The following is a 16,312-nucleotide window of genomic DNA, read 5'->3' on the forward strand; positions in this document are numbered from 1 at the left end:
TGACTAAGACCGGTAATTACAGGACACATATTTGTATTTTAGGTATTACAGTACCTTGATCATATAGGTAGCACCATCGCTGACACACCATTACTGGGGCCCTTTAACATGGTCGAAGGGGCCTGGGAGAAGGTGTTGCTGCATGTGTTGAATTTATCGGACTATACACAAAATGCAATATGTTCCTCAGGGCTTCAGCTTTTCAGTTTTCAGGAGATATATTGCTGGGATCAGAAACAACTATATAGAGATTTATTGTAGTGCTCATGTGTCTTAGTTAGAAACAGTAAAAGATCTAGCAGAAATTATAGTGATTCTTGGGTCATTCCAAACCTTTTTTAGAGATGGTTTTAGTCTGGTTAAATCTTTCTTACAGTTTATAAATATTGCACTTTGCAATTTAGGGAAGTTGGTGCCCATAAGAGTCGTAAGCCGGGCTTCTTGCATTTATTTTATTGTGTCCTTTTATGTCGTGATGGTTTTTAATAACTTGAAACAATAAAAGAAATCTATCTATCTTCCTTTGATGCAGGAATAGGAAGCACCCAGGCTTCTAGACTCCCCTAGCCAATCAGGACACTGCTGATAGCAGCATCGTGATTGGTCTGAGTGCCGTGGTTTGGCGCTGAGATGGGAACTGGCAGCCTGGGCATGTTCTCCACCCAGGCTGTGCAACACAGCCCAGTGGAGAACATGCCAAGTGCGCATGATGGTTTGGCAGGCCCAGTGATGACTGGCCAAACCATCATGCGCACTTAGGGCGTGTCCACCACTCCTCCCTCTGCTCTGTAGTCAGTCCAACCTGCCCTGTCCCACCCCTACATGTAGTGACGGAGCAACCCGGCCCGCACTATACAATGTATTTGTTCACATGCACCCGGAGGGCTGGTGCGCCCAAAGGTATATAATAAAAGGGCACATGACCGCTCAGTGTCTTGGCCCACACCAAGATACTGTGTGCGTGTGACGTTATACAATAGTATAAGTTTGGGCCTACCTTGTCCTTGACACGAGGCCCGTGGGCATTCCAAAATACCACAACGGCGATGAGGCGGGTCCCACCCACGCATCTGCCACACCTGTTGATCCGTCATCTGCTTCCTGACGGCATGGCCTGAGTCACGGTTGCGTGACTCATCAAAGTGTGGCCTGCTCGCATGCACCACCCGCGGTCTTGCAGCAATGGCAGCTTTGAACAGGCACTTCGACCCTCAAATCAACCCCGATTTTGAGAGATTTAAGCTATGTCAAGCAAGGCAAGGGTAGACAGAATCGATCGACATCTTCTACGCCCGGTTAAGGAAATTGGTGAGTTCATGCACGCTGCACGACCAGACAGAAGAAATCAGGGTACAGGTCATACAGGGTTGCCAGTCGGTAACACTGCACTGCCTGATACTCCGGCAACCAGGCATATCGCTGGACGAGATCCTGGTGCTCGCAAGATCACATGAGCTGTCAAACACTCGGGCCGATGAAATGGAGGCAGCCCTTAACCATCACCCAAGCCTTTCAGGACCAACAGCGATAAAGGAGGAGAGAGTTGACGTCATTCAGAGACGCCCCGCACTGCCACGAGGGAACGGGAGGCCGCTGCACAAGGGCATCTGCGGAAACTGCAGCCTGGAACACTTGCCAACAGGGCAATGCTTTGCAAAAGGGAAGACCTGCTCCCGTTGTGGAAAACTAAAACATTTCGCCAAAGTGTGCAGGAGTGGATGGTCGAGAGCCAACACCTCCGGACAGCAAGGAATGTCGATGGCAGTCCAACAACTAACACTGGAGGACCCCCTGGGGCACTCAGACTCCACCCCGCCAGGATACAGCATGGGAGTAGACGATGTGTCCGTGGTGTCGTTTGTAAGTCTGGAAGGCTTGCGTCGTCGACCTCCGCCCATGTGCTCCATCACGGTAGCGGGTTCCACCGTCAACGCTCTCATACACACCGGTGCCTCATGAATGTCATGGACATTGACCTGTATGAATGACTTTCCCCCAAGCCAAAACAATCCTGGGCGATTTGCCTATGTGTGGATATGCGCCTTCCTAATCAGGTGGTGAAACGAGAACGGCACCTCACGCTCACTATGGATGACATAATGGCAGACCTCAACGGGGCTAGGTGGTTTACAAAACTCTACCTCAACGCTGGCTACCACTAGCTTGAACTACACCCGGACAGCAGGAACATCACCACATTCTCTATGCAACTGGGACTGCGGAGGTACAAGCAGCTGAGCTTCGGGGTGTCGTCCACAGCCGAAGTGTTACAGAAAGCGATTTGAGAGCCACTATCGGGCTTGAAGGAGTTATCAATCTGAGCAATGAGATCCTGGTGTTCTCAAAGACGCTGGAGGATCATCACGTGCATCTAAGCAACACTCTACAACGGCTTGCTGACAGTGGTCTAACTCTCCACTGTGCCAAGTGCTTGTTCTATCAGGAATCAGTAGAATTCTTTGGTTACATCTTCTCTCGAGATGGGCTCCAGGTCGACCCTAAAAAAGCAATAGCCATACGCTCAGCTCCAAGGCCCACGTCGCCCACAGAGGTCCGCAGCTTCTTGGGCATGGCCACTTATTGTGGCTGTGTCATCCCGAACTTGGCATCCTCTCAAAACCCCTCAGGAACCTTACAAAATCCAGAGTACCATGGACATGGATCGCGAAAGAGGACGCCACATTTCACGCTGTTAAGGAAGCCCTCATGGATAAGATGCACCAAGGTGGTGGTGGATGCCAGCCCCGTAGGATTGGGAGCCGTTCTTCTTCAAGAAACATTGGCCAAGGAGTGGGTACCGGTAGCCTATGCCAGCAGAGCAGTGACAGAGACCGAGATGCGCTATGCCCAGATAGAAAGGGAAGCGATGGCAATTAGGTGGGCATGTCATCACTTCCACTTATATCTCTACGGGCAGGAGTTTTTGCGCGGTGACAGACCACAAGCCATTAATCCCTCTCTTTCCCGGTACCACACGTTTGGCTCCTCCCTGAATTGAGAGATGGGCAGTCCAACTGAAGGCTTACCGGTTCATCGTAGTCTTTCGCCCCGGCATTAACAACCCTGCTGATTTCCTGTTGCAGCACCCTACCAAGACCATGCCGGTCAGCCAATCCAGTGACGAAGACAACACTGAAGAGGTTGTCCGAATTATGTCACAAGAGGCTTGCCCACAAGCACTGGCACTCGAAGAAGTCAGGAGAGCCAACGTAGATGACGAGGGCCTGACCAAGGTGAGGAGAACACTTGTCGATCAGAGCTGGCAGCATTTTCTGGACGGGGTCCGGGCATTGACAGGAGAGGAAAGAATGTCGCACCAACACCTGTGGAGAGCCTGCAGTGAGTTGAGTGAAGGATCACATGGAGTAGTCCTACGCGGCACCACCATAGTGATTTCCCGGAACCTTCAGAGGAGAGTAGTCGAGCTGGCCCATGTAGGGCACCCGGGGATCAAAGGCCCACCTCAGGAACAAGGTGTAGTTCCCTGGCATGGATGCCATGGTAGAAGACACCATTTGTGCCTGTCACTCCTGTAACATCACTAGCAAGGATCCAGCTCTGCATCCTATCATCACAGAGGATCCCTGCAATGAGCCCTAGACAAATGTCAGTATTGATTTTGGATCATTCCCAGGCGGTAGGAGTACACTTGTCCTCATAGACTCTCATTACAAATTCCCCATAGTGGAGGGTGGAGGTAGTGTTGTCAACTGCATTCCCTCAAGTCAAGATCACCCTGGATTGCATCTTTTCGATGATGGGGCTACCCAAAGAAATCAAAATGGGACAATGGGCCGCCCTTCCAAGGGAGGGAGTTCAAGAGAACATGGCGTCTTACACCATTCAACATTGCAAGATTACGCCACAGTGGCCGCAGGTGAATGGAAAAGTAGAACGCTTCATGCGGACTCTAAATCGAGCTCTGAGGATCAGAGTAGAGAAGGGCGAAGATGCAGAGCAGTGCCTACAACAGTTCCTGAGAGCGTATCAACAGACATCACATTGCACGACACAGTGTGCCCCGTCAAACCTGCTGTTCAGGAAATCCCCGAGGGATAGTATGCCAGCAGACCCGTCGTGGGGTCCAAGAAATCTAGATCAAGCAGCCGTGCAAGACAGATGATGAGCCACCAATGAGAAGGCAAGCCAAGCGTGCCAGGCACTGGTGACCGACATCTGAGTGGGAGACAGTGTCATTGTGAAAGATTGGTACCCCGGCTGGAAGTATCGCACCCCATATGAACCGTAAGTGTGGGTGGTCACGGAGGTGCAAGAGATGATGGTGTCCGCATGACATGGACATCGAACAATAGTCAGGAATATCTCCTGGTTCGAGAAGGTAAAGGCTCGGTCATGCGGAGAAGACAGAGGGGATGATGGAAGTGAGAGAGGAGAAGAATTGTGTAGTATACTTGTGCTTCTCACAAGATGGCCACTTGTGGTAATTAGACTTTCCTTTGTGTTCCCTATTTCCCAGCCTCCCAGAATACCTGTGTGCATTCTATCTTGTACTGTTTGAGGGTTCCACTCTTGTCATTTGATGGTCTGGTCAGCTGGCAAGGTGTGCACTCAGCTGTGTCCTACAATAAATCTACCTGTAACTAACTAGAGTGTCTTGAGATCTATCTTCAACAATTTGGCGAGGATTTAGCTGACCAGACCAGAGAGGAAACCATTGAACAAAGCCTGAGCAGCACCTCGCTAAAAGAACCCACTGCGGTCCACCTAACTGCTGCCAGTAACGTAATCAAAAGAAACAAGAAACCGGATACCGGATAAACGAGGGTAAGGTGAAAAGAAACGGAAACCAAGGAAAGAAAAGTCTACCTTCTCCAACCGTGAGTCAATAACTGATCCCTGGCAGCACCTCGCACCAAGAACCCAAGACTGCGCCTCATTCGACTGCAGCAAGAAGCAAGGTGAAAAGAAATTGTAATTCAAAGAAACTTACTGCAAGTATTCTCCAGCTGCAGTCAGAACAAGATAAACGAAAGAAACGCCAAGAAACCAATTGATGGCACAGGTCATAAATTCATTGCTGCAGAAACGGGAAAATTAGAAGAAGAAAGAAACCAGTAACTCACGCTCCTATGCCTAGCTGCTGTCATCCTGTGGTCCAAATTTCCGATGGGGCAAAAGTGGAGAAATCCGGAGAAATTCGTCGGAGGCAGATGTGACTTCACTCTCCATAACTGTGAATCAGTTTCAAGCTGAGCGCGCTCTTCCCCGCATGCGCCATTCCTGCGTTGCTAGGGAGCAGAGACTCGAGGAAGTTTTCCTCGTTGCCAGGGAGCTCCGTGTTGACCTCCACAGCACGCGTCATTGTGCAATGTCGCGCAACGTGAAACTTTCTGCCCTGAATGTGTTTTTTTAATTTCCCATGGTAATGGGAGTTACGGGGCCACTACTCGACATTGCCCGCTTCCCGGCGTGAAGACAATGTTCATCGTATGTCACCCTAAGCGTGTTTCAGCAGTCATTACCTCATTGAGGGTGAGAGAACGCATTCAGCGTTATGAACTATAGGGAATATCAAAGCGCTGGCAGTTCCGATGTTAAGCGTGTGTGTTTCGGTTAAAAGAAGACACTCACAGAAATCTCACGCATGAGCAGTTTCCATCATTTATTTAGAAATCTGTTTATTGAGTTTTAAATTTTGCAGCAAAAAAAATCATACAATGTAGTTCAGAATGGCAAAGTGCATAATTACAACTAATGCACGGTAAGAACTCAGAGCATATCACATATAATCATAACACTTTACACCAATTGAGGGGCATTCAGTAGTGACTAAAGGTGTAACCCGTGAGTCTGTAAGGACAACTACCATCACGCGTGATGTTGCAGTCTCTGTGCTAGCTGAGAGTAGCAAGTCGTCGTCTTATTCGCCAAAGACGTATGCTGCCTAGTGTACCCCCTGATCAATAATCAAACAGCTTTGTGCTCCCGTACTGCAATCGGGGAACTGTCCTTCTTGCCACAGAACAACAAAAACAACATCCAACAGCAGCTCTCCTGTATGAGCAGTTTCCATCATGTTGCGCTTTGAAAAGCCCTTTGTGTACATAGACCAGTCATATCTCAAAGAGTCACATGGAAGCACAAACGAGTCGATGTTAAGGCTATTAATTCTTTTACGATTTTCATTATTTGTGATTGCGCTTCACAATATGGATTTCATTTCAAAGGCAGGCAGAACGAGTGACGTGAAAGTAATACTTGAAAATAATAAAGCTTACTGCTGCATTACTCCATTGTTCTGCATTTGAAAGCTGGAATAAAACTAAGGCAGTATGAGTGAAGTGAGAGAAATAATTTAGAAATAATTAAACCTTCTGCCGCACTGATGGTAACTTTCAAAAATGTATTTGTGAAGAGGCTGATGCATTAATAAAGCTCCAAAGGGAGTATATAACCTGTTATTCCGGCTGATGTTGGTTGATTTGTGTAGGCAACAGTTTTATTTTTTCACGATGCCTATGCCGTCTAGTACTACCTGATTAAATATAATGTGATGCAGACACTTCCACCATCAAAGCCCATCACCATTACTAGAACGTCACTTACAACTACAACTCAGAATTACTCCCTGGTACAGTTAACCCTGTGAACCTAGAACCTAGAAAGTATAACACCGTAGAAAAGGAACAGCGGTCAAGTTAACATGATTTTGAAAGTTTGTGGAACAGAAGTAGAAACGGGACTTTGAGTCTAATATTTAAGACAGAAAATACACATCGGAAGTGTCAAGAACTAGAAGCGGGTCAGAGGACCCAGAACAAAGATAAACGTCCCATAACAAGTAGCGCATCGACACAGAGAGCCCAAGAACTGGGCAATGAGTCCAATTGGTTGACAGCTAGCCCAAAAGCGGTCTACTGTACCCAAACCAGGGACATTTGTCCTACAGCTAGAAGCTAGTCCTTAACCATGGAAAAAAAAGCAGAAAGGAGACTATAGTCCCAGAACCAGAAGAAGACAAAGGTCTCAGAACTAGTACCGGGAGAGGACAAAGGAGGTCCCAGGACCGGAAGGGGACAAAGGCCCCAGAATCAGAAGGGGACAAAGGTCGTCTCACAATAAGGAGTAGACAAGGCTCTCAGAAGCAGTACCGGGAGAGGACAAAGATGGTCCCAGGACCGCAAGGGGACAAAAGTCTCACAACCAGTACCGGGAGAGGACAAAGGAGGTCCCAGGACTGGAAGGGGACAAAGGGCCTAGAATCAGAAGAGGACAAGAGTTCCAAAACACAACACAGTTTCGTGACGGAGCGGTTCCCAGAACCAGGACAAAGTTCCAGTACCACAACAGAAAATCGTGACACGGAGGTTGATTAATGAAAAAGTGAATTACGCATTACAGAGCATATGTTAGTCTTGTCTTTAAAATGTAGCTTTAACCAGAGTTAGCCCTCCACTCCTTTTCTCACTTTTTAAATCTTTAGAGACAGTTTTTATTACAATTTGCCTTGCCCTATATTTTAAAGAGTGCCGTTTTTTTTCCTTTGATAAACGCGCTAAGCAGTCTTATTTTAAATGAGTCTGTTCACTCTCTTGCGTGAAAATTTCTTGGCTTACTTTTGATAAATGTATCAAAGATATACAAGCCTGTACTTCTTTGTCTGCGAAGTCTTCATCTGTGGGATCTCCTCTTTTCTACTTGTTTCTTTTCTTTTGTTTTTCTTTCTTGCGTGGATCCTTGCTGTGGCTAAATCGTCGCCAAATTGTAATGAAGTATGAATGAATGTAGGACATCAAGCAGAGATAATTCATGAAGTGTGTTTATTAGCCACAGCTGCTGCAGACCAGAGCAACAGTCACCTCTGGAACCTCTGAGCTACAGGCTCACAGAGAACATTCCACATTCCACAGACAAGTCATCTTGATGGAATGAATGCAAGATCACAACAACCGGGAACTGGGTCTTATACCCACAATACTGAGACAGTTAGTCCACAGATTTGTGATAGAACGGTTCCCAGAAGAGCCAGGACAAAGGTTCCAGTACCACGACCAATGTTCCCTCTAATTTTTTTCCTCTGTGTGCCGCAGTGGAGGGTCTCTGTGTGCTGCAACCATGGCTATGTGTGCCAGGAACCAGACCGCGCGCGTGTGCAGCACCAAATGTCACTCCAACCATTTACTGAAAAGATGGTGCATTTTCACACATACATCTCCACGTTAAGGGTCTTAAAGTTGGTTTGCAAATTGGATAAATACGCCATGACTTGAATTGGTTACACAGGCAAGTACACTTCAGGTTTAGAAAAGCACAAGACTCCAACGGTAGTACCATCATAAGATTTTACTAAATATTCTTAACTGGAGCACTGTTCATTGGGTGGGGAGATGTTGAGACCCTCTACAATATCACATACACAATAAGTTACAAAATTACATAACATATTTACAATTTGATATGAAAGCTACTGAGTAATGTTGGGTTATCCCGCCAGAGATAGTTTGTAAAACTTTGACATCCAGGCAAACATGGACTGTGGGAGAGGGCCGTTCAGACACGTCAAGTGGCATCACAAGAGGAGTGACCGGGTTGCTTCTTACGGCGATCCTTGCTATTTTTCCAGTGCTGATAAACTCTATTGAGGTCAACTTTCCTATTCAGGAGGTAAGGCCTTTGACCTTATCAGCATATCCAAATGCTTCTGCTCTAGTCTATTCCTCAATTTACTCTTGATAGTATTCATGAGGCTGAATCCTCGTTCACAATCTGCACTAGATGCTTGAAATGTTGCGGAGACATCAACAAGCTGAGACACCACACTATACTGAGCAGCATTGCATACAGTGAAATTCACCATGTCTTGAAAGGTGGTAAATAACCCACCCTTTACATGTTCTGCCACCACATATTTATAGTCTCTGTATTGTCGAACAACATTTTCTGGTGTTTCACAATCACCCAGGACCAAGACATTTTTATACTTTTCAACAAGTCTTTTTTTTTTTTTTTTTAACCGTTTTTATTGCAGAACAAAAAGATGAGCAGCTTACATACATAATGACCCTGCACCGCAAATGCCAGTGCCTTTTCCTTTCTTGGCCATGAGGCTTCCGTACACAGCTTGTGAGCCCACATCCCAGAGGCCGGGCAGCGATAACATGTAGGTCATTATACTTAACCATATTTCAACCTGTACATTTGTTTATATCATTATAGGATGTCTGCGTTCCGCTTTTAAGTTTTCTCCCCCCTTCCCTCCCACCCAGTCACTCCCCCCTCCCCATTCGCTATACCCCTATCCCCCTCCCTTTCCAACCTCCAGTGCCCTCGCCAACGACTGGACTCGGCCTTAATATGTATTCTTGGGTACTTATTAGAAGTAAATGACTATCTACTGTGTATGTGTGGTTGGGACGTTCCGGGGATCAGCATCAGTATCAGAGGGCTCCTCCTCCTCCTCAATCTCGCTGTTGCGCAGGGCCTGCACCAACATCTCCCACTCTGTGGCCGCCTCTAGTGCCCTATCATCTGACCTACGACACGCCAGTTGGTATCTAAGTGTACTTTCACTTGCCGCCCATTTCTGTAGTTCATTAATCCACCTCCTATGTGTGGGGCCCACCTTCGACTTCCAGAGCCTCGTCACTTCCCTCTTTGCCAAGAGGAGGCCCATATCTATAAATTTACTTGTGGTCTTGTTCTTGGGCGTGTGAGGAAACCAGTGCAGGACACAGACCGCCTTGTTATATTGCAATTCCCTGTCCGTTACCGCAGCCAGTGTCTCGCCCACTTCCCTCCAGTATTCGCGCAGGTGAGGGCAGTCCCATAGCATATGATCTAGCTCTGCTCCTATTGTGCCGCATCTAGGGCACGCCGCATCCTCCACTCCGAAATATTTCCCAATTTTACCTGGTGTTAGGTAGGCCCTGTGGAGGACATAAAAGCGTATCAACTGGAAGCGTGCGTTCCTTGTGCTCTTCCTAGCCCTCCTCACTATACCCGCCAACGTGGTGTCAGGGATCTCTGTCCGTATATCCAGCTCCCATTTCGCCTTCAGCGCCGCCATCGGTTGTAAGGTTTCGCGCATCATTCTGGAGTACAGACAAGCCACGGCTTTGTAAGTGCCAGCAGACATCATGGTGTATTGGCAAGCTGCAGATGTGGTAGGCTCTAGGAGCCCCTCTCCCCAGTGCTCCTGCATCGCTCCAGTCACTGCCGCGTGCATCAGATAATCTCCCCTCGGAAGACCAAACCGCTCCTGCAGAGTGTGATAAGGGATCAACGCTCCCTCCTCGTACAAGTCGCCCAACATTTGTAGGCCCGCCTCCTCCCACACCCGTAATCCCGACCAATCTCCTCCGTGCGGGAGCGCCGTCACCATTCCCAGCGGTATCTCCGGCGCATACGGACGCCGCACTCCCGCTCGACGCTGCAATCGGTTCCAGCATTGCCTGAACGTCTGTTCCTCCATGGACAAGTCTCCGATGACCAGCCTCTGCTGCAGCGTGATATACGCCAGCACATGGCGGGGGTGCCTCCTTCTCTGTCTTGCTCCGGCCCCCGATATACTCTTGCCACCTCCTGTGTAAAGACCTGCAGCTGCGCCGCCAGATAGTAAAACTCGAAGTCCGGGACCGCTAGGCCTCCCTCGTCCTTTGGATGGGTCAGAGTCGCCATCGCGATTCTGCGCCTTCCCGTGCCCCAGAGGAACGAGACTAACAACGATCGCAGCTGCCGGAAAACAGAGCCCGGTATCCACACCGGGAGCGTGCGGAAGTAGTATAGAAGGCGTGGCAAAGCTATCATTTTTAATAATGAGATTCGTCCGGTTACCAAGAGCGGGAGTGTGGCCCAAAAGGACATGCTGCCCTTCAATGCCCGTATACATCGTCCCACGTTGCCTTCCAGCATATCCACAGCAGAATGGTATATATGTACTCCTAAGTATTTAAGGCAACTAGGCTCCCAGTTGAGCAGTGGTCCGATTTCAGGTCGCGGTTCGCCCTGGCGCAGCGGGAACAAACAGGTCTTGGACCAGTTTACTTGTAGCCCAGATATCCTGCCAAATCTCGCGAGAAGTCTCTCCGCGCCCTTCAGCGCGTCTGCGGCGTCCTCCAAGAACAAAAGCAGATCATCTGCATACAGTGAGATAAGTTGCGGGGTCCCTCTGTAATCCAGCCCCCTGTAGTAACGGCCTGTTCTGGCCTCCGCCGCGAGGGGCTCTATTGCCAGCGCAAACAACAGCGGGGAGAGTGAGCACCCCTGTCTGGTGCCCCGGCACACTTGGTACTCGCTCGAAATGAGGGATCCTACCCGCACCCTCGCCACTGCTGATGCATATAGGACCTTTGTCCAACCTCTTTCAACAAGTTTTTGTATATTCTCAGTCCCAAAATCAAAATGCGATTGTGTTGCTATTGCCTGGATTTCAAAACTTGCCCATTCTTTCAGTTCATCTTCAGGGAACCTTTTTTGCATGTGCTCACAAAGAAGGAAAACAAAAGACAAAATAGGCCCACTGTCAAACTCTTGCCTTTCCTTGTACAACACCATCAGATGTCTTACATTGCTGCTCCAAAAGACAGTGTCCCCCAAATACTGTTCCTTAATTTGGCCAAACTTTGCTCTTGCATACTGTACAGCTTCAACAGTGCTCAAAGAACTTTTTTGGAACAGTTTGCACAAAGATGCAAATTCACTCAGAATTTCATTAAGTACTGCAAGTGAAATATGGTAGTTTGAGTCAGATAGCTTTTTGTAACAATATTTAGCAACTGGATCATTCTCCTCAACTTTCTGATGCTCAAAGTACTTAAGAACAGCCTCGTAATTCCGAATTAGGGCACCAACTGCAAAATGCCTTGAAAGCCACCGGACTTCATTCAATGGTCGGAAAGAGACCACTTCACAATCAGTGACCGATGCTATTTCATCCAGCTTGGACTTCCTCGCAGGAGATCTGGAGAACACAGTGTATGTAGACAGTCCTCAATAATGTCTCCATCTCTTTAATCATTGGAACCCTCTCCCAGGCATCATCAACCCCCAAATCTTCTCGATGAGCGACACAATGCTGCTCAACTAGATGGGGAATGGATTGTTTAAGGCGAGTAGCAACACCATTATTTTTACCCAGCATCACAGATGCACCATCGGATGTGAACATGAACATTTTCATGAGGTCCAGTTCATAGGCAGTGTAGAATTCTTTGACAGCAGTAGTGATAGCCTCAGCATTACAAGTAGTCAGCTTCCCCCCAAACAGTGTTTTGTGCTCTGTTGAGGTTACAGGTCGGAACTTGAAGTACAGGATGAGCATTTTTGTAACAGAAATATCTGTGTTTTCATCAATTATCAATGTGTGATATAAAGCGTTACAAAGTTCTGCCATACCTTCACAGTGTATCACGCTATTGATGGCCTCAAGGAACTCAAAGGCATAGTTCTTGCTCCTCCAGCTGTCTGGTATCTTGACATACAAAGCTAGGTGGTCATGGATGTCTGGTACAGATAACATTGAAGTATTCATCTTGACTGCCAGCAACACGTTGTTGATGAAAATCTTTATCTCCTCAGGTAGGGATCTTTGTCGTTCAACTACTTTCATTCTATTTGCTTTGTCAGTGGCAGTTTCTGTCAGCATTGCCCGCACTCCAAAACCAAACCTGGCAGCAGCACTTCTGTTTCTCAATATCACCATGGCAGACTTGTGAACTTTGCTAATTTGATGGCGTTTCAGGTCATCCAGTTTCCAGCCATCACTCCCTTTCTTCCCTGTAGAAAAGTCCCCAACAATCTTGGCTTCGGCGCTTGCTTTACAAATCAAGCCCACATCTGGACTGTATTGAAATAGTTCCCCAAGTTGCACGCGAACCTTGCTTCGTAATTTCTGTGTCTCAGTCTCCACAATTTCTTTCATCCACTCTTCCTTGAATACAAGGCAACATTTCTTTCTTTGTGTTGAAGCATCGCACTCTGCAGAAGGTACAGCTTTGCGCTTGAACATATTTGTCATAACTGGGTTCAGCCTGCTATGCCACAAAGCCTGGAAAATAAAGGAACATGGATAAAGTTGATGCCTATGCCCAGGATTGCAATCTATCACATAGTACTGAGGCATCGACGGCAAAACAAGTGTAATTACCTGGATTGTTCTGTTCACTGTCCTGCCCTTTCAAACTTAAATGTAGCACTGTCCTTAGAGCCTACAATAGAAGGAAAGAATGTTACAGCACATTGTGAATTTGTGATACAGCAATATACCATGTGCACCATAAGGGAATTCCACCAAATAATTGCCTGCTCTGCTTGTACTCGCGTATGCCCGTTCAAATGTGTGGGGTACTCTCCGCGAAACCTACAACAGAAGAAAACATGGATAAGGTATGTTGTTATACTACAATGCACAAGATGCACCACAGTTTAATCTACCAAATAATTACCTGTTTTGCCTGTACGCACCAATGCCTGTTCAAATGTGTGGGTACTGTCTACGAAACCTGCAACAGAAGAAAACATGGGTAAGGTATGTTGCTAAACTACAATGTACAAGATGCAACACAGTTTAACTCTACCAAACAATTACCTGCTCTGCTTGTACTCATGTATTCCCGTTCAAATGTGTGGGGTACTGTCTGCGAAACCTACAACAGAAGAAAACATGGATAAGGTATGTATTTATCCTACAATGTACACGATGCACCATAGTTTAACTCTACCAAACAATTACCTGTTTGTTCTGCCTGTACTCAGGTCTGCCTGTACAACTGTATTTGTAGCACGGTCTCACAAACCTGCAAAAGAAAAGGGGTGCAGATTGTGAATCTATTTACCCAGCACCCCCCCAATCCAATGCGGAACATAAACAGAATTACCTGCCTTAGTGGGTACTCACGCCTGACCATTCAAATCCAAATACCTTACAGACTGCAAACCTGCAATTGAAGACAAAATGGTTAGCAAAGGCTCTAAGAGTTACAAATAATGAATGGGACTGGCCCAGATACTCCAATAGGAAAAACGACAAAATAGTTACCTGGGATTCCAGTTTAGGCCAAATATGCATGTGCCCATGTGCTTCATTATTAGCATCCATTACGCTAAACTGGTCTACAAAACTGCATTGTATGTTACACCTTCTGTGATGCAGCTTTTTCCTGGCATTCAGACTGCGCAAATGGTTGAGTTAGGTGAACTAGGAAATTCACAAAGAGGACTGAGCAGCACACAAGCCATCAAAAGGTCCCACCTGATGATGATGTAGCAAGACCATGGGTACACGCAAATATTTTCCCAAGGGCCAAAAATATTTGGTTGTGGTGTGACAGAGGTCTGCCCTAATGCCTGCAGGGTAGTGGTGAGTGACTTGGGAGGTGTTAAGGTGGACTTCAGAGAAGTATGTACATTTAGTGGCTGAATTGCACAATGTGGTACCAGAAAACTTGGGATCAATACTGGCTTCTCCACTTCACTTTGGCTGGATAACTTTGGAGATTGATGGACCTGCTGCAGAGAGATCGGAGTTTAGTCTAGTGGAAGTTTTGACTCACAAAGTAGCAGGGAAGGTCAAAATGCCTGATGCAAAGCAGGTGAACCATGCAGATCACAAATTGCATGCAATGTAAATAGATCACTGCTTCTGTCAGAGAGACCCTTTTGTTACTTGCAGTTTATAAGTTTAGATCCTAATATAGAAAAGTGAGCTGTTAACTATCAAGGAGCTGCATGCAAACTGCAAGGTATAGATTAGAGCATTATGAATTCCACCCCCCCCCCAGTCTTTCATTATCCTAATGCTGCAAAAAGGTTTAACTTGGGTACAAATCAGTTCTTATTAGTAAAGCCAATCTCCAACCATGCTGTTAAGTTTTAAATTTTCGGTGTGTGCTTCTTCAGACCAAGCACTTTTAAACTATACTGTCTACCAGTATGGATGACTTGTGTCTCCTACAACTTGTAGTCCTCTGCCTGATGTAACATTTCCTGTACATTGATTCACACACTATGATTCAGTGTCTGTGTAATGTGTATGCGATGTAAATTGGGGTGAGGTAGATTGGGGTAGATTGGGTGGATTGAAGTGTAATAGATTGGGGTGGAGTGGGGTAAAGTAGTGTGGGGTAAGTGGTGTGGGGGGAATGGAGTGTCATGGCATGTTGTGGAGTGCCTTGGGGTGGAGTAGCATGTTGTACAGTGGACTGGCGTAGAATGTAGTGGCGTTTCAGAGTGGAAGGGCATAGAGCGAAGTGGAGTGCTGTAAAGTGGCGTATGCATGGTGTGGTAGCGCACTACCATTACAGACAACACATTTTCAATTGAAATGAGTATTACATTTATACCGAAATAGGGTAAAACTCCACACAAGCTATAATGTGTGCATAAGTCATCACCTAGAGTATTGATGTGTTTTGATCATATTCAAATATTTGTTTCCAGCACTCTAGAATTACAAAAAGAATTGCTTCATTTGTAGTGATATTAATCTATTTTGAAAAATCAGCACAGTTCATTTTTTTATATGCTAGGGTAAAAAATCCTACACCCTCTCCTCTTCCATGAATGCTCTTCAGGATTATCGCATACATTCTCTCACTTTGAAGTTAGAGAAAGAAAAGTAAACACCAAGCACCCTCTGAAGAGAGTGCTTGACATTTGACCTCTGTCTTTGAATGCACAGCAAATGTGACCAGATAAGCCCAAGATGTAAAGGTCTGTTTACAGAAAGTGAGTTTGTGGAAGAATACAGTAAACAAAGTCTGGGAAACGTGAGGGATGAACTCGAGCTGGACAGCCTAAAGCAAATAAAGCCAGCAAATAGAAAGCACAAAAATGTGAGTTACAAACCCCAAAGCCATCGGTAAGCAACGGGCAGAATGCATTCCTAGGTCCGCTTTCTGAATGTCTCCAAAATGTTTTTAGCAAACCAGACAGGGTAAGGCTTTCGGCTAAAAAAATGAAAGCTGGCAGGAAAACGACACATTGATGCAGGTAGGCAGGGACGAAGTTCAGTGACAGACCAGGGGATGACAAGAATGGGCAACATTGCTACAAGTGGGTAGGGAAGCAGTGCAGTCACAGATCAGGAGGTGGCAGAAATGGAAAACCTTGGTGCAAGGGGGCAGGGAAGAAAAAAAACTTGCTGGGGTAGAGAACAACAACATTTGTGAAAGTGGCTGAGAAGGGCGCGTGGTTAGCACCGAGCACTCAGTTAGGCTACCGTAAAGCAATTCATGTTCACCTCAGGGTTTAGTTTATGGATTAAAGCTTATTGAGAAGATGCAATCCTTTTATGCAAAACTGACTACCATCAGAGTGGGTGAGGAAAGAGCATATTTGTAAGAGACAAGCTTGA

Source organism: Triturus cristatus, chromosome 3_2, assembly GCF_964204655.1.
Source record: "Triturus cristatus chromosome 3_2, aTriCri1.1, whole genome shotgun sequence".
Taxonomy (NCBI): Eukaryota; Metazoa; Chordata; class Amphibia; order Caudata; family Salamandridae; genus Triturus; species Triturus cristatus.